Source organism: Benincasa hispida, chromosome 12, assembly GCF_027475165.1.
Source record: "Benincasa hispida cultivar pf3 chromosome 12, pf3_genome.v1.1, whole genome shotgun sequence".
NCBI classification, from domain to species: Eukaryota; Viridiplantae; Streptophyta; class Magnoliopsida; order Cucurbitales; family Cucurbitaceae; genus Benincasa; species Benincasa hispida.
In genome coordinates, this window is record NC_143489.1 from 10363985 (window position 1) to 10385914 (window position 21930).

The 21930-nt window shown below is 33.2% G+C and overlaps 1 long non-coding RNA gene across 2 annotated transcripts; it reads right to left on the bottom strand.

The window, feature by feature from the left end:
* Positions 1 to 1006: 1006 nt before the first annotated feature.
* LOC150031754 (uncharacterized) lies at positions 1007 to 19945 on the bottom strand. Of its 2 annotated transcripts, none has more exons than XR_016525141.1 (3): positions 19543 to 19945; positions 1453 to 1610; positions 1007 to 1360 (listed from the first exon to the last, which is right to left on the bottom strand). It is a non-coding gene; the product is annotated as an uncharacterized LOC150031754 (long non-coding RNA). The 2 variants fall into 2 exon arrangements; XR_016525140.1 differs by lacking the exon at positions 19543 to 19945 and adding an exon at positions 2498 to 2869 and having other exon boundaries at positions 1453 to 1613.
* Between the last annotated feature and the right edge of the window lie 1985 nt (positions 19946 to 21930).

Here is a 21930-nt window from a genome sequence, read left to right on the forward strand (position 1 = left end):
AAATTTGAATATGGATATTAATCAATTAAAAGAGAAAAAAAAAAGACAGTAAGTATGAAAAACAACCGAAGAAGAAGTTCATCAACCATTGCCACAAATGATTTGCAAATCTATATGACATTATCAATCATTCAATTGCCACATGGAAAATTACTATCGGAAGCTTAACCATAATTGAAAAATACTACAAAAATATAAAACTAAAAATAGATAAAACTCATATTGATATATAAATATATAATACTCATGGTAATCATATAGAGATCAAATATTAATTAGATAGCAACCACATGACAATTAGATAACAATCATAAAGTACTTAATACATAACAAAAATCACATGACGATCAATTAAATAGCAATCACATGATAATCGGATAGAAATCATAAAGTACATAATATCTAATAAAAATCAGAATCAGTTTAGCTATAGAAACCAAATCTATAGTTATATTCATTTTTACTACAAGAAAGACCATTTTCAAACATCAAAACCTTAGAAAAAAAAAATTAATAAACATCTGATACATCTTTTATCGAAGATTATCTCATCCTTTAAAAAGTGTCCAAATAGATCCCATCGAAATAGTATTTTCAAAGACTTACTAACCTTCGAAAATGATTATTTATCAAAGGTTTATTAACCTTCGAAATTATTATTTTTCATAGGTCAAATATCTTCGATAATTATCAAATTATCTATCAATAATTATTTATGGACTAATGGTCATTTTTGAAAGTTTTCATTACTTTAAATAATGTTCTTTTCAAAGACTCTAAAGCCTTCAAAACTTTATTTATCAACAATGGTAAATCCATTGAGAAAAGATCACCAAAATAAAAATTAAATCATAACCAAAACTTGTAGTAAGCCAAATGAATAAACAACAATAATCACACAATTTCTATAAATCTCTAACCGTTTTGTAACTCATCTTCATCATCCATCGTAAGACACAATAGACTAATTAGCATCTCATAAATCAAAAGGAAATTAAATATATCAAGTGATCCAAGTTATTTTTTCATCAAACTAGTTCAAATTTTCTTCTTTCTTAAATAATGTATGCAAGAGTTTAGAGCCACAAATAGAGCATAAAGTTAAGCATTTTCATTGGTACAAAACAAGGTTGTATGTTCATTTTCTTCATCTATACTTGCTAGATCGTAGCTCTCTGCTAAGACATAATCGAGCACGGCATCAGTCACGACCAATGCAATGCCTCTGTCGATAAGGCGGGTTGCAACATCTTTCATTTGCAGGCTAGCAACTTTCCTCAGTTGGGCGTGCAAGAGCGGATCATATACAACAAATCTCGTCCAAACGATTAAGCAACTATGGCCTAAAGTATTTTCGCACCTGAAAGAAAAGGCAAACATTAGTTATAGTGTAATGAACAAATGAAGATTTATGAACAGAAAGAACAAAGAACTTGGTTGTATTTTTGGTACCTGCCCATCAGCCTTGGAAGGAGATGTTCAGCTCCAAGATTTGAAATCATAATAATGACTTGTGTTTATGAATCTATAGTACAGCCTTGACCATCGGTCAATCTTCCATCGTTCAAAACTTGAAGAAGAGGTGTTGAAGACATAGATGTGAGCTTTCTCTACTTTATCAAACAAAACAACACTGTAAGGCCTCCACCTTACTGCCTCAGATTCTGTTCATTATGCCAATAAACTAAAACATTGTTTTTGTTCTATATGATGAAGAAGAGTATTTTAACCCAGGAGGAGCACCAATGAGGCATAAAACTGAGTGCTTATTCCATATATTCAGACATTTTAATCCTCACCAGAAGGTTTTCATCAACAAAACGTTGCTCCGTGAGCGACTTTGCATAGGTTTTTTTTTTTTTTTTTTTTTTTTTGTTCTTTAACAAGCCTCATGCTAGGAAGCTTGGGTTCATGTAGTCTATTTGCATTGCAAAATAAATGGATTTCAAAAACCTAGTTTGCAAAATCTATGTTTGGTAATGTGTTCATAAAAGTTTTCATAATGTAAATTTTATAAGCTTGAGTTTATGCAGCCAATGGTCTAGCAAATTTGCAACATAACATAAGCAAACTCAAAATCTTAATCCTAGATTATAAAAATCTAGCTCACGAATCAAACACTCCTTGAGCTAAAAATAGGCCAAGGCCAACATTTTGAACACGGTATCATCATAAAGCTAAAAATTATAGTTGGAAGAAAAAAAATAAACCAACCTTGATTTACTAACTTTCGATTTTTCATATTTCTTTTGTTGAATATTGTTTCTATGTATATTACCTTTGTAAAATTAAAGGTTTACCATTGTAGAGTAGGTTGTATCTCAGTATAATCTAAAGGGAATTTGAATACTCCTAGCAGAAGCAATCGAATACATTGGTCTCTAATTTTCATTTTACACAACAATAATAATTTAGAGGCGTCGGAAACATAGGATAAACAAAATCTAAGCATGCTTCTACTATGAAATTAGAGAGGAAGAGATAAAGCAATACATACACTTAGGGATCTATATCTTTACATTTCCTCTCCATAGCACGAACACGAACCAACATCTCTCAATTTTCCAATTCGGAAACAATGAACACAATGTATAGGAGAGGACACCACCACGAGGTCTTCCTCGTTATTCTCAAAGACAAGAATCGTACAGAGTTATGTGGGCTTGCACGTATTAAGAGATTGAGAGGGTTGAGGGAGTTATAACTTCCTCCCCTTTTAATTTCAAACTTCAAATTCAAATAATCTGAATTTTAATAATGATAATGATGATGAAGATGAGATGATGATGATGATGATAATAATACTAATACTAATAATAATATATTAACTAACTTAATATATATAAATTTTAAACTATATGTTATATCGTATATAACATATAACCTATAGTTTATATTATATCACATATAATATAACCTATAGTTTTTATATAAATCACATTAATAAATTTGAATTATATTCATATAACAACATCTCTCATCAAACTATATAGATTTAATATGAATCATATTCACATTAATTCTAACATACAGTTTCTATCTTAATCATATTCATGTAATTAATATTTGAATCATATTCAAATATTTATTTCACTCATAAACTATATAGATATAATATGAATCATATTCATATAATTAATATTTGAATCATATTCAAATATTCATCTCTCTCATAAAACTATATAAATTTAATATGAATCGTATTCACGTTAATTCTAACATATAGTTTTCATATGAATCATATTCATATAATTCATATTTGAATCATATTCAAATATTTATTTCTCTCATAAATTTATTATAATGTATCAACATACATTATACTTTTTAATTATCGACACACATTATTTAATTGTATCTTATACGATTAATTCTTTTTAATTAATTTGAAAAATTCAAATTAAACCAAAATTAATATAATTCTCATTAGCCCTTATTGAACTAACGAGGGGACCTTATGTACCTATAGACTAAAACTCCAATGATACTTGATTAATTAATTAAACTTTTTAATTAATTTAACCAACCTTCTATAGATATATTTATGTGTCCATTGGATATATTTAATCGACAATCTATTGACCCTTCACAAATTACTCGTAAGAACAGTCGAGTCAAATTACCGTTCTACTCTTGTAGTTATATCTAACTCCTTAAGTACCACTGATCTCTCTAATGAATAATTAGTCATAGTTAGTCATAGTCCAAATATGACTAAACCTCTCTCGAGCTAGGAAAGGTTGAGACGCCTCATTGTTCAAGCCCCAAAATCAGCCCTTAAGAGAGCTATCTATCACTTACTCTTACAATAGGGAAGGAGTAAATTCCTTCTTGTGTAGTGTGTTCCCAACTTCTCAATTAGACGAATCCTCAAAATGGCAAACATATTGAGTCGACAAATCTGGCCACTCTCACTCATGCAGATCAAAAGATCATCCTTATAGGCAGGAGTTCACAACTCACTCAAGATTAAGGTCAAGTCACCTATAGTCATCTTGGTGAAATGTAGCAACGACGTTATAAAGAGAGACTCAACATTTCGTGGTCCGATCTTATACAAACTTTTTGTATAGGATACTCCCGTTCACATTTTGTCCATATGAATGATCAGGATCAGATCATTTGTAACACTTTACAACAACTGTAACATTTACAAAGCGGGTCGTATCAGTAGTGTTACCAAGATAAGGCACCCAATCTTATTCATATACTACAAATCATTTAGGTTATCACTTGAACATGATCCAACTGTATGTCACTACATACATGTTTAAGTTACATTAGATAACCTTGGATCTTAGTTTAATGGATTATTACACAAGTTACATAAAATAACATATAACTACAAGGCTTTAGACATACATCCCAACAATCTCCCACTTGCACTAAAACTGGGAAAATATAAGCCAGTGAGACATATATCCTAGGGAAGAAGGTCTGAGAGTTACAAAGGAAACCTCGAGCTCATATTGATTATGGGTTAAGAATGGGAATTGAATTCATACTCCATACCCTACATGCTCTCCCACTTGCGCACTAGAGACATCTCTCGTAGTCCTACACAGTCTAGAAGACCCTCTCACACTTTAATCTAGAGAATCTTTTTATATAATACAAATAGTTATGTCAACAAGAACCATTTGTTCACCTATAAGATGTTACTATGATTTTGTGTTATTTCTACATTATGGTGCTTACATATGTCCTCGAACTCAATTCTTATACCACATTATCTCATAAAGTCGATGTACATAGAGTGGATGTACTAACTTATATCGAAACAACTTTCAAATATTTAAGGACATACTTGACTCAAGCAAATTAATACTTCACAAGCAAAATATTACCTATTGTCCAAGCTACACCAACTACAATAAACACATGGATTTCTATAAATCCAATATGAAGCAGTGTATCTTCTAAAAGATCAAATCTTAAACTTTACACATCAGTGTCTCATTATTTGTAAGTTTTAATTTTCAAAGCTCAATGGACATGCCATTGACTTCACGGATTTAACTAACCAAAAGAATATTAATTGTTAATGAAGTCTAATGTAATATTTATATCTCCTTAATATTAAGGTGTCTTAGGAAACCATTCCCTTAGACATGTCAAGTTCATTATATGACGGTAAATTATCATAGCATTTGAAGTAATTGCATCGAACAGTAAACAACTACTTTGTAAGTATAAAATGAATGAAACAAATTGAACATCATGTCCTAAACATATGTATGTGACCTTTTAATATACAAAAACACTTCAAATCAACTATTTGAAATTGGTTAAATAGTCAAATTTTCATATTGATTTTGACTTCATTCATAATGACCAAATATCAATATAAAACAGATAAATATTCATCTTTCATTTTCTTATCTATACAAAAGAATATCGTCATCGTTCAAAGTCATTGTATGACATTATATCAATCCCTTATTCTCAAAGATCCCAATTGTAAAATTCGTTTCTCAAATGAATATCACGATTTTACAAACATTTTGCAATTCAATCTTTGAATTTTTTTTCTTTAAATTGTGTCGATGCATTGAACTCCTTTTCATAAAAAAGTTATTCATTCTTACACATCGCATATACAATAATGAATACAAAAATGCATAGACTCTGTTATAGAAACTGGTTAAAAAATTGACTCACGGTCCATTTTCACCCTGCTCTGGCACTGGTTTTCACCTGACACCAAGAGTTTCACTTTGAAGATCTCTATCTCCAAGTACTACACTTTCAATTCTCCTTTTTATAAATCCATTTATATCCTTTGAGGTTGCCCTTGTCAATGATAATCTACAAAAAAAATTGACTGTGATTATGTACACTACTTTCTCTAAAATTTACAATATTAACAAAATTTCTCTTTGTCAACTTCCTTCAAGTCTTGTTATCCAACATGACAATTCTTCACAAGTCCCAAATACTCAAGATCAATGCTAGAGAGATGAAGAAATGACTAAAAGATATTCTACCAAATCCTCGATACTGGAAACTTGATGCTCGACTGCTTTTTACACGATCCTCAATGAGAATTCCCTTCTTCGTCTGATGAGTCTCTATTAAATCCTTGATGGAACTGGATGACAACAGAACTAACACTCGATCGTACTTGACAGTTTTTTAACGATATTCGATGCGACTCGAAGGTGAAAATGATGTACTTGAATCTACTTGATAGTGAAGAATCAATACACGATTGACTTGATATTCAGATTACTCAATGCAATTTGAAAGATAATTGAATGGCGTGCGATTTGCAATAAAGAAACAATTGAATGAACAAGAAAGATTAGGCAAGAAGATGGAGACACAATGTTTACGTGGTTTGGCAAGATTGCCTATGTCTACGAGAAGATCTGAATTCTTTTTTAACTAATGAAGATTGTGTATAGTTTTTTGTTGTTTATAGAAAACTAAGAAAATGGTGATAACTCTCCGATTTGAATTTAAAATCAGTGGTATTTATGGAGTATACCAGCTAACCATTAATAAAGTTAGATATAAACTTCAATGCCTTGCGATCTTCTGATTTCTTGATTCTGACCAGTTTGTCTACCCTGTGTCTGAAAGCTCAAAACCAACTTGTTCTAAACATTTAAACAATTTAAGCTTTGAAACAGGTCTTGTTAACATGTCAGCTGCATTTTCAGAAGTATGAATCTTTAAAATTTCAATCTCCACTGTCTCAATTTTATCTCTAATGAAATGATACTTGATATAATGTGCTTAGTTCTAGTGTGGAATTGTGTATTTCGGGACAAATGGATAGTACATTGGTTGCCACAATAGAGTTTCACTACTGTTTGATGTATTCCAAAGTCTTTCAGCAGTCCCTTGAGACCCAATCCTCTTTGATTGCTTATGTTAAAGCCATATATTCAACTTATGTTGTAGCTAAGGCTGCTATAAACTGCAGCGGTGCTTTCCAGTTGATTAGATTAGGACCAAAAAGGAAAAAGTAACCTGTTAATGACCTCCTTTTGTCTAAATCGCCAGCCTAGTCAGCATCCACATATCCATAAAGTTCTAGGTTTGGTTCAGCTGACCTTTGGTAGACTAACTTTGAGTTTTTAGACCAAACTAGGTACCTTAGGATCCATTTAGTAGCCTCTCAGTGTCTCTTACCAGGATTAGACATATATCTACTAACTAAGCCAGCTGAATATGAGAGATCAGGTCTAGTAGAAATCATTAAATACATTAGGCTTTCGACTGCTTGATTATAGGGTATGACAACCATCTATTTCTAATGTTCCTTGTCAGAATCCTTAGGAGAGTTGGTTGAGGAAAGCTTGAAGTACTGAGTAATAGGTAAACTCACAAGTTTAGCATCAATCATGTTGAACCTTTTAAGAATCTTCTCACAGTAAGAGAACTGATTGATGCTTAGAATAGACTCCTCTTTGTTCCTATGAATCTTTACTCCTAAGACCTTGCTTGGTTCTCTTAAGTCCTTCATATCAAACTCTCTTTTTAAGAGGTTTTTAACATGGGTTAGATCTCCTTTGGACCTACCTGCCAGCAATATGTCATCTACATATACGAGTAGGTAAACTTTGTCCTTTTAATAACCTGTATTTACATAAACATATATGTCCAATGAACTTTTTTTTAACCAAATTCTAGAAATATAGTCATTGAATCTCTTATAACAACACGTAGGTGATTGTTTTAACCCATATATAGACTTATTGCATAAGCAAAAGAGATTTTCTTTTCCTTTAACTTCAAATCCTTTTGGTTGTTTCATATAGATTGTCTCCTCTAAATGTCCATGAAGAAAGGAAGTTTTGACATCTAGTTGGTACAAGTCTAGATTATTTTGAGCAACCAAGGATAGAAGAAATCTTATGGAAGTCTATTTTACAACAGGGGAGAAAATCTCATAATAGTCTATTCCTTTCCTTTGAGTAAACCCCTTTACAACTAAACTAGCTTTATAACTAGACTTTTGATCACAGGATACTCCTTCTTTAAGTTTGAAAAATCATTTAGAGGCAACAAGTTTGTAACCTTTTGGTAGAGGAACCAAGGACCAAGTGTCATTCACTTTTAGTGAATGCATCTTCTCATTCATTGCTTCAATTCAATGTATTGCATTAGCACAACTTGTTACTTTCTCAAAGGTAGTTGGTTCTTTGTTAGTAGGAGTTATCACAACATTTAAAACCAGATTCATATAATTCATTTAAGTATATCAAGCTGGAGGTTTGATAGTTCTTCTTTGTCTATCCTTAGCTAAGACATACTGGCTTAAATCAGGTTGCTCACATGCTTGCTCATGTTCCCCTACATCTTCTTCAGTTTAACCTGCGTCACTAGGTTGGCTAGACTCAATTGGCTGTGTCACTAGAAATATTTTAAGAATAGACTTGAATAAGACTTAAGAAAATTCTGGCATATAGGATTTCAACGAAGTATCCTTGAGAAATCTAGGAAAAGAACTTTGCGGTTGACTTGCTAAAGGAATTTTTAACTTATGCTTGAGGACAAGCATTGTTTAAATTTGGAGGTGTGATAACGAGCAGAAATGCAGGTTATCATAATGCTAAATTCTTAAACAATGTTGGATTGCATTGATGAAATATGTTAATTTGCGTCCATTAAGCATCGATTTCATAATATAACGGTTGCATGCATTCAACGCATTAGAATAGTCAATTTTTGTATTTTTGTGCAGAATATGCGTTGACGCAATGCAAGAATTGCGATCATAGGAAATCATGGGTCGAGCGCAACTTCACCGCAAGGTTTTGCAATGATTGTATTCGCAAACATCCGTCCGAGAAGGATCACTGCAACTTGGTCAGCGCAACGTGGTGGGCGCATCTGAGTGAAAGGCTGATCAATCGCAACGGGACAAAAAGTTGATGACAGTCGAATCCGAATTAAGTTGACAGCCGATAATGGTCACAAAGTACATTCAGCTTTTCGATGACAATTATCCGGCGCATCAGTCGGGAATTAAAGTTGTCTCATCTGTACAATCATGAGAGAGAAGCCGCCTTTCACCATGGATACTCTATAAATACCAATGGCATTCTTCAGAAAAGGGGTTGACTGGTTGACGAATTAACGAGTTCTGCTATTCTTTGTTCCACAAGTTTGCAGTTTTCTTTCATTTTAAGGCGGAGCAAGAGAAGAGTGGTGACGCCGAAGATCGCGCAGGGAAACTTGAGAGAGAACCTTGGGGCGAAGAAGCAAAGAGCGGGCCGACTCTCGCGAGAGCGAGATTATCTTTTAAGCACAAGTAGAAATCAGTGTAAAAGTCTGGGCAGCAAGAGATTGCTTCCAGGCCCTTTTATTCTATACTTGCATTGTTATTTTGTATTTCTACATTTGTTCACTCTTTTAGCACTCATGAGTAGCTAAACTAGTCGAATGGGTTGAGAAAAACTAAGCTAACATGACCTAGGAAGTTCATTGTTTGCGATTGTCTTGATTTATGTTGTGCCAAATACCCTTTAGAGCTACTCGAGAGAGAGTCTAAAGAAAGAATCTAATGACTCGAGAGAGCTAGGTTAGAATCTGGACTCGAGAGAGCAAGATTAGAACTGCATAAACAAGAGACATGGACTTAGAGATAAGCTCTGTTTGTCAACTTGCATCGCATGCATCCTAGAGATGGGAATGATATTATGTGGTCGCCTTATTTGTGTGTGTCATTTCGTCATCGCATAAATAAGAATAGAGGCTTATATGTAGGTCCTATAGACTTAGTGTATATATCGCATGTGTTCTAACCTTAGAAGCCGTGGCATTCACACCGAGAGGTGGTTTATTGTTGTATGCATGTTGCATGATCGCATAGCATGAACGCATCCTAGGAAGTGTTAGCCGAAACTTTTCACAACTCGTTCACTGCATACTCATCGCATCTTCCGTTTACCAACTCTTTTTAAACTCCGCTACATTTATTTATTTTTCATCAACGCAAACAACAAACCCAACAATTTATTTATTTATCCGGTTACCGCAAAGTTCTTCACAAAAATTACCAACGCATCTGTTTTCACAAGTCCCTATGTTCGACCCTGGACTTACCAGGAAACTCAGAGGAATTTATACTTGGATTCCGCTAGGGAAACTTGAGTGCACAACACAATTTCATCAAAGCATATCATCCACATTTCCACTTCATAAAATCAAGCATCAGTATACCTCACTGTTCTATGCCCAGTTATACCATTCTTACTACAAAATTTATCAAAGTGTTCATTGCAAAAATCAAGTCCATTATCAATTCTAAAGTATTTTAACCTTTTAGAAGTTTGATTTTCTATCATATCTTTTCATTCTTTAAACTTCCCAAAAACTTGGCCCTTAGTTTTAAGAAAGTATATCCAGCTCTTCCTAGAAAAATCATCTATAAAGGTTAGAACATACCTTGAGCCACTAAGGCTTGGTGTAGGAGATGGTCCCATTAGGTCAGAAAGGACATAGTCCAATGCTCCTTTGGTGGTCTACTGAGATTTTGTGAAACTTTGCCTGATTGCTTTACCTAAAATGCAATGTTCACAAAAGGAAAGGTGCTCACTAATACCTCTGGACAGAATTCCTTGCTTTGACAATGCTTGCATCCTTTTTTCACTAATATAGGATAGTCTTTTGTGCCACAAGCAAGCCTTTGTTAAGCTTGATGTTGAAGTTGTGTAGGCACTTGTCATCATCTCTACTCCTCTCACAATGTAAATGTCATTGACCTTCTCATCAACCAACACAACTTTGGAATCCTTGATCACCTCAAGAACTCAACCTTTTCCTCTACATTCACACCCAATAAAGTACAACATGCCCAGAGACATCAAGATTCTCTTGAGCAAAGGTATATGTCTAACATTTCTTAGAAGCTTGATTGATCCATCCTTTACCTTCAAGGATACTAAACCAACCAATTTTATCTTGTAGGCTTCATTGTTTCCCATGTACACTGATTCTCCATCTATTTCCTTGTAAGTATTAAACCAGGGTCTGAAATGTGTCATGTGATAGGTACAACCAGAGTCAAGTACCCAGTCATGCTTCCTAAGAGGACTGATTTGGTTGGTTTGATTTCTGGTGGTGGCTAAGGCATCAAAGTAAAAGTAGGAACCTTCAACCACTAAAGCTTCTGGTTGTTTCCCCTTCTAATCCTTCTCTATTTCTTGGTTTTTCCATTTCAGACTGTAGCATTCTCTCAGCAAGTGACCTTCTTCTTGTAGTAGTTGCATCTCTACTTAATCTTAGGTTTGTGCTCTTCACCTGACTGGTTTTTGTTCCCCTTAGACTAGTTATGCTTGTTCTTCCCCTTCGCAAACAGCCCCTCTACACTAAACTGCTCCTTCTTGACTGATTGAAGATCTAACTCTCTAGTTCTTAATGCTGAAATGATGGCATCAGTGGTAATTGATTCTCTGCCATATTTTAAGGCATTATACACCTTCTTATAGGCTTCGGGTAGAGAGTTTAATAGCACAAAAGCCTCATTCTCGTCGCCAATTTTCTCACCAAGGCTCTTGAACTCTAAGATTATCCTCTTGAACTCATCCAAATTGTCTGAAAGAGGCTTGGTAGAATCCATCTTGAACGTGAAGAACTTCTCCCTTAGATACATCTTGTTGGGGAGATCCTTGGTTGCAAAAAGACCTTCCAACTTGACCCACATCTTGTAGGTCCTGTCCTGATCAATTACTTGCCTCAAAATACTGTCACTGAGATTCATAACCAGAGTCTCATATGTTGTAAGCTTCATATCTTCTCTTCTTTATGCTGATAGAGTGGATAACAATGTTTATGGGTCCAAAGGGCCTTGTGTGCTCTTTGCTGTCCAAAAATGGATTTGATTTTGGCCTTCCATAGGCCAAAATCGCCCTTCCCATCGAACTTCCTAATCTCATACCTTGCAACAACAATTTCTGATCCGGTCGAGTATTGAGTCTTGATTTCTTGAGAATCTTGATACTCCAAGAAAGTTGACCTTGATGATCTTTAAAAGCTCTGATACCATAAATTCTCGGGCTGATCACTCTTCAAAAGTCCCAAATACTCAAGATCAACGCTGGAGAGATGAAGAAATGGCTCAGAGATATTCTCCTAAATCCTCGATACTCGAAACTCGATGATCGACTGGTTCCTACTCGATCCTCGATGAGAATTCCCTTCTTCGTCTGATGAGTCTCTGTTAAATCTTCGATGGAACTTGATGACAACAGAACTAATACTCGATCGTACTCAATGATTCTTGAACGATACTTGGTACAACTTGAAGGTGAAAACGATGTACTCGAAGCTACTCAATAGCAAAGAATCGATGCACAATTGACTCGATATTCAGATTACTCGATACGATTCGAAAGATAATTGAATGGCACATGATTTGCAGTAAAGAAATACTCGAATGAACAAGATAAGACATGAAGATGGAGATACAGTATTTATATGGTTCAGCAAGATTGCCTATGTCCACGGGAAGATTTGAATTCTTTTTTACTGATGAAGATTGCGTACAAATTTTTATTGTTTACAGAAAACTAAGAAAATGATTATAACTCTCTGATTTGAATTAAAAATCAATTATATTTATAGAGTATACCAGCTGACCATTTACAAAGTTAGTTATAAACAAACAGAAAACTAAGGTATTTGAGTCAAAGCTTCTTCAAACAGCTTTGACTTCCAATAAGTCACAGCTAAGGTAGAGCCATTGCATACCTCTCCCTCTACTAAAAAAATTTATAAGTTTTCTCATAACTTTCCTCTATGATGAAGACTTATCTGTTTGACGATTAGAAATTGACCTTTAAATGAAATAAATGTTTAACAATATTTGTTAATGATAGCGTGGTTTTACTTGGAACTTAATCATCAACACAACTTGGCCTTGTTACAAGTCCACAACCCTTAACTTTCCAAATTAGTCGATATTTGTCACACAAATTCATTTTACTTTGGAATGTCCACAAGGCCATTTATAAACTTTCATGGACTACTTACAACTAGGCATACTTTTGAACATTTATTTCACCAAGGGTTTGTTTGGACACAAGTGTCTCAACTTACCAAAAACCTAAAATAAAATAAACTAGTTTTACAACATTTTGATAATCCAACATTGTTTCGCAGACAGTTTAGAGGAAATAACGTTCAAAAGTTGCAATCTTCATTCCATATCCTTAATGGAGTCAGGCATCAATATAATTTTAAAAGATTAGGAATATGTTTAACAAAGTACATCAAATGTGCTAATTTTAACAAAGTCATGTTTTTCCTGTTTCAGCACAATTTCATCCAAATTATACCTAATGCTCGAAATTGAGATATCATCTTATCTCTATCACTTAGGCTTAGTACAACAAGAAACTTGTAATAATCGATCAGATCATAATATTACTATACAATTGCCTACATGGCTTGAACTTTAGTCTAATTTCTTTTGAACATTTCAAAGAAAGTAAGACTTAAGTTGTATTAGAATAAGATACATTTAATCATAAACACTCATCAATCATATTAATGAATTATTTATAAAATCAGACTTATGCTTTCAACCACAAGACCACTTGGATCAAAGAAAGTTCAACATTGATTAGGTAGCCTTATCTAATAAGGTTTTAATGACATACCTGTATGAAAGACATGGCTTTTGACAAGTAATTATAATTTAACTTCAACTGTCAGAGAATTACCTGTAATTGTCATTTAAAAGTCCAACATATGTATAATATTTAGGAGAATAGAATCTCTCTTTCTTTTTGGATTCATAAAACCTTACACTCTCTCATAATCGGTTTCTCAAGAAGGGATTGACCTAAGGCTCGGAATAGCAAGGAATGAAGTAGCTTGACCAATAGGGAAAGGGGGAGGAAGTGGTTTTTCTCCGCAACTTCCACCAGCTCCGGGGTCTGGGCCTGATCCCCTCATTTCTTCCTCAATTGCAGGCGACGCTAGCTCGAGTTTACGCAGATGTCTCAACCTTTAATACACAAAAATGTATTTATTTAAAGCTGAACATATTTTCAAAAACAATTTTCGAAAACAAGCCTTATTAATAAAACTATTCACTCTATGAAATATATAGTAATAAAGATTGGAGAAATCGAATCTCTTATGCTAATAAAAGCACCAATTCAACATAACTAAATAATATTTTAGTTCCTCTTACTACTTTAAGAGAGATGAACTCCCTGTTACAAACTAGTAGAACTATTCCACTGAATTAAGTATTTTCCAAGATTTACCATCTAATTGTAATGAAGAAAAATTCTGATAGTAAATCATTATTCAACAATCAAGGTGTGGATCTATATTCTCCACTGAGAAATGAGCAAATTAAATTTACTTATTCTTATTTTTCTTCTCTTTGAGATATTTCTAAAAATCCTCATCATCTGACATCTCAAAATAATTAGGAAATATTTTCCTTATTAGCTATAGATATAATAATTTTCTTGGACCTCGATAATTCTTAACTTTGTAGGTCATTTAGCTTCCCATGACTCTAACACACAATGTTTTGTCATTACTTTATCTTATGATCCAAATACATCATATGTAATTAAGATAATAATAAAAGTAAGCTATCACTGCAAGGATTATTCATGAACACTTCATGAATTGACAACAATTCTTTTGAGAATATTTCTTAAATAGAAGAATTACACTATCACTATGTGTTATTTTTTATAGTAAAGTGTTTATCAAAACTTTGACTTATATCAATAATTAAAACTCTTGAGAGAAAAAGACGTAACTTTGAATTGTATAAAACATGTTAGTTGACTATATGCAAACAATTATTCATTCTAATTTAGCATAGAAATTAAAAGACGAACCCAATAGATTTAATATATTTCCCATTCATATTAGTTCAAATTTTTTATTGCTATGATCCTCCAATGAGTTGGAATAAAAGCCATCGTAGGGCAGTCAGTTACTTTTTCACTGGATTGAGACATTCTCAACCAAATATTACACTAGAATAACTCTTATTCCTATAATATTTAGTTACCATATTTTGGTCAAGAAACCATTAACTTGTTTAATATTTTTTTGTAAGTGTAACCCTTCATTTTAGACTCTAGATTCCACCTCAATGAGTCAACCGTAGGAAAAAACCAAGCTTATAACAAACCAATGAATGAGACCGTGAGATTTGTTGACACACTTCCCTCTCTCACTTACTATAAACGCTCTCTCCATTCACCTTGGTATTGACCTATGCAAACACCATTCATAGAGAAACACAAGCAAAGGTGTCTCGAGGCCAAGCATAGATCTCACAGTGTGAACTATTTAGGGAGAATTATGAAAAGAGAATTGAAGTATCGTATACATCATTTTTCTTCCACTGAGTGTTTAAAAAATGAGGGTTCACTACTTAGGTAAATTAGGCTAATAAATTGTATTGTTAAATAGACCCAATATAACTCTTATATTGGATAGTTTAGTCATATATAATTCTTATTTATTAAACACTTTAATAAATCTAATCAATCATTTATTGCATGCTTATAATAAAATTATTGTCTAATTCACCTTTCAGGCCGGTTACCAAGTATGGGTATTCCATTTCCGTTAGCTTAAAAACCCCAATCTTAGACAGAACCTTCCTTAAACAAAGGTCCCCTATAGACAATTATGTTAGAAATTTAATTTTTACTATTTTTAAATTGATCCTATTAAAAATAAACAAAAGATTAATCTTATTTCTAATCTCATTAAAAAAAATTTCAACATAGGTCTAGGTGAAATAAATTTTAACCATTTAAAATTTATTTTAATCTATGTTTGTATGCAACTCTTGATTATAGATTTTAATTTTAATTTCACTAGCTTATAACACTTAGAAAGCTTAATGGAACAATTAAAACCTATACATACATCTAATGACATACTTTAAAAATATAATTATTTTTTTTTCTAAAGTGGTGTCGTGCTTCATGCATCTCTAATTTTCATTAGATTATATATAATAATTATATAATAAAATAATGAAAAAAAAATAGCATTCATCCATTCAATCATACTATATATTATAAATATTATAATATAAAATGATGCATGAAAATGTTATTTATGCATGCAATCATATAATATAACGATTATATTAAATATAATGCATCGACATGCTTAATTATATTATGCAACTATATAATATAACACTTATACTAAAATGATGCATGAAATAATGCTTATCCTATGGTGGGATTTTTAATACTATATGACATACAATATTCTATATAATTAAATTAAATCATACATCTCATATACAAAATAATAAAAACACCTTTGGACCAAAAATTGGCATCCTAGATAATAATTAAATTAATATAACACTTATATTAATTTAATTAACAAAAATACAAATACATAAATTAATTATTACAAATAATAATAATAAAAAAAAAAAACAGAAAACCACCGCTAAACCGCTCGAAAGGCTCGAACCACAGATTTGGACATGTCCTCACATTGACACCTTATGTCCAAAGCGTAACGATACTCGCATGCAGCGTCGTTACGCTAGCTTTTTGCTAGCTGCAGCGTAACACTATGCTGCCTATAGCATTGCGACGCTATAGCTAGAGTGTAGCAATGCTACACTCGCTGCAGCGTAAGGCGAGCGTAATTTCACTCCAGCCTTGTGCTCTAAGTCAGAAAGGTGTGTTACTTCGCCCTATCAACCAAAAATCTCCACGCCTGCTCCATTTTTCACTAAATTGAAGTCGAAACTTGATCACTAACAATTCAGATGTGAATTACAAACTCGATAGCTTAGTTTAAACGCCTAAAACACTGAGCAACAAAAACTTTAAACAAATTTAAAGTAGTAATGTAAGTCAATTTTTGAAAACATCCAAAGTGCAAATCCTCATACATTCAACATTCAACAATGCATAACATAAATCCCATAAAAAAAATCTAAATTGATTTTCGAAAACAAAAAAAATTAAAGACTCAACCTAACTCTGAATATACATAGCAGAAGCAATTAAATGCATCGGTATCTAATTTTCGTTTTACACAACAATAATTATATTAAGAGGCGATGCAAATGTAGGATAACAATACCTAAGCATGTTTCTACTGTGCAACTAGAGAGGAAGGGTACATACCCTTGAAGATCTATATATTTACGTTTCCTCTCCATAGCACGAATACGAACCAACATCTCTCGATTTCCTAATTTCAGCAACCATGAATACAAAATACAGGAGATGGCACTACCATGACGTCTTCCTCATTATTCTCAAGGACGAGAATCGTGCAGAGTTGGGTAGGCTTGCACTCAATTCTGGGTGGAAGGAGAATAAGAAGAGATTGAGAGATCATAGAGAGACTAAAGGAAGAAGAAGAAGTTCATAACCACTTTCTCACTCTTCTGTTTCACACGTGTTGAGAGGTTGAGAGAGTTAAAAGGAGTTATTACTCCCTCCACTTTTAATTTCAAAATTCAAATTCAAATAATTTTATATCTATATATATATCTATATATATATATATATATATATTTTAAACTATATATTATATCATATAAAGCATATAACCTATAGTTTATATTATATCATATATATAACCTATAATTTTTATATAAATCACATTCATATAAATTAATAATTGAATCATATTCAAATAACAACCTCTCTCATCAAACTACATAAATTTAATTTAAATCATATTCACATTAATTTTAACATGTAGTTTTTATATGAATCATATTCTTATAATTAATATTTGAATCATATTCAAATATTCAAATATCTCATAAAATTATATAAATTTAATATGAATCATAATCACATAAATTTTAATATATAGTTTCTATATGAATCATATTCATAAAAGTAATATTTGAATCATATTCAAATATTTATCTCTCATAAATTTAATATAATGTAGCAATATACATTATACTTTATAATGTATCAATATACATTATTTGTATCTTATACAATTAATTCCTTTGAATTAATTTGAATAATTAAAATTAAATCAAAATTAATATCATTCTCATTAGTCCTCATTGAGCTAATGAAGAAACCCTATGGACTTATAGATTGAAACTCGAAAGATGCTTGCTTAATTAATTAAACTCTTTAGTTAACTTAACAAATATTCATTAACTGTCAATCACTCTACTAAAGACTGACAGCTGCACTCTTCGCACTATAAATATATTTCTGTGTCTATTTGATATAACAATTCAACAGTGCATTGACTCTTCACAAATTACTCGTAAGTATAGCTAGGTCAAATTACATTTTTACCCCTGTAGTTACATCTAAGTCATTAAGTATCACTGATCTCTCTAAGGAACAACAGTCATAATTCAACTATGATTGAACCCTTCTCGAGCCAAGAAAGGGTGAGATGCCTCATTTTTCAAACCCTGAAATCAGAGAAATTTATCTACTTACCTAATAGGGAATGAGCGAATTCCTTCTTGTGTAGTTGTATTCCCAACTCCCAATCAGATGAATCCCCAAAATGGTAGGCATATTAAGTTGATAAATTTGACTACTCTAACCCGATAAAAGTGACCGCCTTCATGGGTAGAAGTTGTCACTCAGGATTAAGGTCAAGTCACTTACGATCATCTTGGTGAAATGTAAGCCTCTTCTAACAATGACGTTATAAAGAGAGATTCAACATTTCGTGGTTCGATTTTATACAAGCTCGTTGTATAGGATACCTCGCTCACATGTCTCCACATGAATGATCAGAATCAGATCATATGTCGAATGAACTAGAAATAGTCAGTGGAACAATTAATCTGGTCTTTATTTTAAGAACTTTGTCTAAACTCAACTGGAACCAGAAGAGGACAAAGTAATGATAAAGTACAAATGAATGGCTGGGACATATGTTTAGAGTAACAACTAAGCCCTAATAGTGCATATAAGATTAGTTTCATTCCACAACACATGAGGAGAAAGGAATAATACATTTTTTACCTTAACATGTAGACCTTAGCAATATTCCTATAACTCGAGACACGAAGCTTGTTGCAACCCGTGAGAAGATGCTTGATGATTACTTGTAAAAATACAAGTTATTATATCTCTTTCATTTAAAATAATAAGACAAAGACATGTAATTTACATAATTTTTACCAATAAATCTACACAAAAAGCAAAGCACGCAATCACATACTTCTAATGCATAACATATTTAAATTCCATACTAAATTCGCTACTTTTGTGCAGTTTATCCTTTAGCAGTCTAATGATCGCGTGATTGCATGCCCACTAATGTGTTCGAAGCAAGAAGTTGCTTGAGAAGAAAAGAAAAGACAATCGCATAAGCTGCAAGCAATGAGGCATGACATGACATGGACGGTGGGTATCACATCACAAGTTGCGTCAATAGCCACCAGGAAAATATTTTTTGAAGACTCAATGAATCACTGACACGTCGCAGACGACTGATGGAATACAGAAGCATGCAACGGAAGCAAACATAACCAATAAACACTCTAATTACAATTAATTGAATTTTAAAAGAATGCTTTTGCAAGAAAAACACAAGTGGGTTTCAAGATGAACATACCTTTGATGATTTCTCCCAAATCCAAGCTGCTCTTCACGTGTTTTTAGCTCCAAATTGACAATGAACCACCAAGAGATCTTCTCTAGTATTCTCAGCTGTAATTTGAGTAGCGAAACTCAAATTTGAGTGAATTTGTGAAGTGAAATTTTGGGTTTGAGAGGGAGATGAAGATGAACTTTAGAAAGCCATTTTCTTCAGCCAAATTCCATCATTTCTCTTTAATTTAGAGAGTTTTTATTCTTTTGCAACATGCAAGCACACTTCATCTAATTGATGGCTAGGAGCAGCTTCAATTAATTTGGAGAATGGTGTGTGAATTGCATGGGATACACCTAATGCTTGGAGGAAATGTGGGAAAAACCCATTTCCTCAATTAATTCCAAATTTTCAAATTATTTCTTAATTAATTAAATTCAATTTGATTAATTGACAATTAACCAAATCTAATATTTCAATATTCAATTTCTCAAATTGAAATTTAAAATGGGAAATTAATTTTATTTTAATTAATTAAACATATTTAATTAATTAATTAATTTAATATCAAATATTAAATTAATCACACACCTAATGTTAAACATGAATCCTATTCATGTAATTAATATTTAAAGGACTAACGCGCCGAAGTCAAACTCAGAGCAGTCCAATTAATGTTGTCGGCAATCCAAATTCTATAAATAGAAGTCGATGAGCTCAAATTCATTTGATCCAAGGTTTTCGCCTAAGGTTCGCCTATGGCGGATCATTGTGATCCAGACAAACTGTGTGAGAAGACACTAAGAGTTCTTCATCTTCTTCATCCATTCCGAGTGACGACCGGAGCCTTCGACCGGAGCTAGATCTCGAGAGAGTCAGCTCCTCCATTCATCTATGGCACCACCGGCAGCCTTGACGCACATCCGCTGGAAGCAAATCTTTGCTTCCAGCCGGTCATTTTTTTTTCCTTTCTTTTCTCATATTGTATTGTATAACATTTTGGAATTAAAAAATTAATACAATGTGTTTTCAATGCATCTTTCTTTTCCTTCGACTTCATCTCCATCTTCTTGCTTAGCATCTTTACTTTCATTGCAACACTTAGTGGGATTGCTTGGGTATTGCATACTTAGTCATGTGGATTAGGGATATGAAGCATGTAGCAAACTACCGAGAGGTATGCGTTGTGTGAGTATGTGAGTAACCCTATTTGCTTAGTGTGAGCTGCTTGTAATTCCTGTCTATAGGCTAACTCATTGCTTGTCTATGAGTGAAGTCAACAACAATCAACTGCCCGAGAGGGTAAGTGGTTGAACACATTAAGCAAGGTATGCGTTGTTCACTAAAGATAGTAACAACCGTAGGTCAGTGAAGTATATGCGATTGTCTTGTATTATGTATGCTTCATTCATCCATTAGGGATACTTGGGAGGGTAGTCTAAGGATAGGATCTAGGCTTGGAAAGGTCAAGTCAGAATCTAGGCTTGGGAGAGCCAGATTAGAACACATAATACCAGAGATAGACGCTTATGAATGAGCACTATTTTTTATTAACGCATCGCATGCATCTTAGAGATAGAATAGGATTGAATGTGGTCATCTTGCTTTTATGCATTTTTCATCATCGCATAGGACAAGAGTAGAGACTTAGGAATAAGCTCTATGGACACTTTGCGTTCAGCACATGCGTCCTAGAATTAGGAGCACCACATTTCCATTGGAAAATGACTTGCCGTGTATGGTTGTAACATGATCGCATAGTCTGATGCTGACTAAAGTTGCCCTTGCGAACACTCTTTAAGTTTTGCAATGAAAACATCTCCGTATTTTATCCATTTTCCCACACATTTATTTCATGTCAAGATTTATCGTATCTCTACCTTTCATGCATATTCTCATTGTGTTGTCTGTTAGATCGAAGTAGTAGGATTAACGTAGCAATATCCCCTCCATTCTTTTATTCAACCGCCGCACGCACAATCACCACAAACATATATTTACAAGTCCCTGTGTTCAACCTCAGATTACTCGAGAAAATTGCATTGGAATTATACTTGGTTCCAACGAAAGAAAACTTGTGACAGGATGCATGGTCGTCGCATACATTCATTAACGTAATATCAGTCCAACGCATGACTATCGACGTATATCATAAGAACATGCATCGCATAATGCGTCTAAGGGAAGTTGGTTGTCGAGTAAAATTGACTTCCAATTTCCACGCATCAGGGAACACAAAAGTGTTGCAGATCTTGATGAAACTCCAGAGGTGGGCGTGTGGGTCCTCGCCACGCCTTCCACCAAACTGTCCAAAAGTTTGGATGATCTGCAACATAACCAATTTCATTTCAAACCTCGATCCATCCAGCGCTGGCCTCATGATTCCTAGGGAGAAATCATATAGGTTGGGTG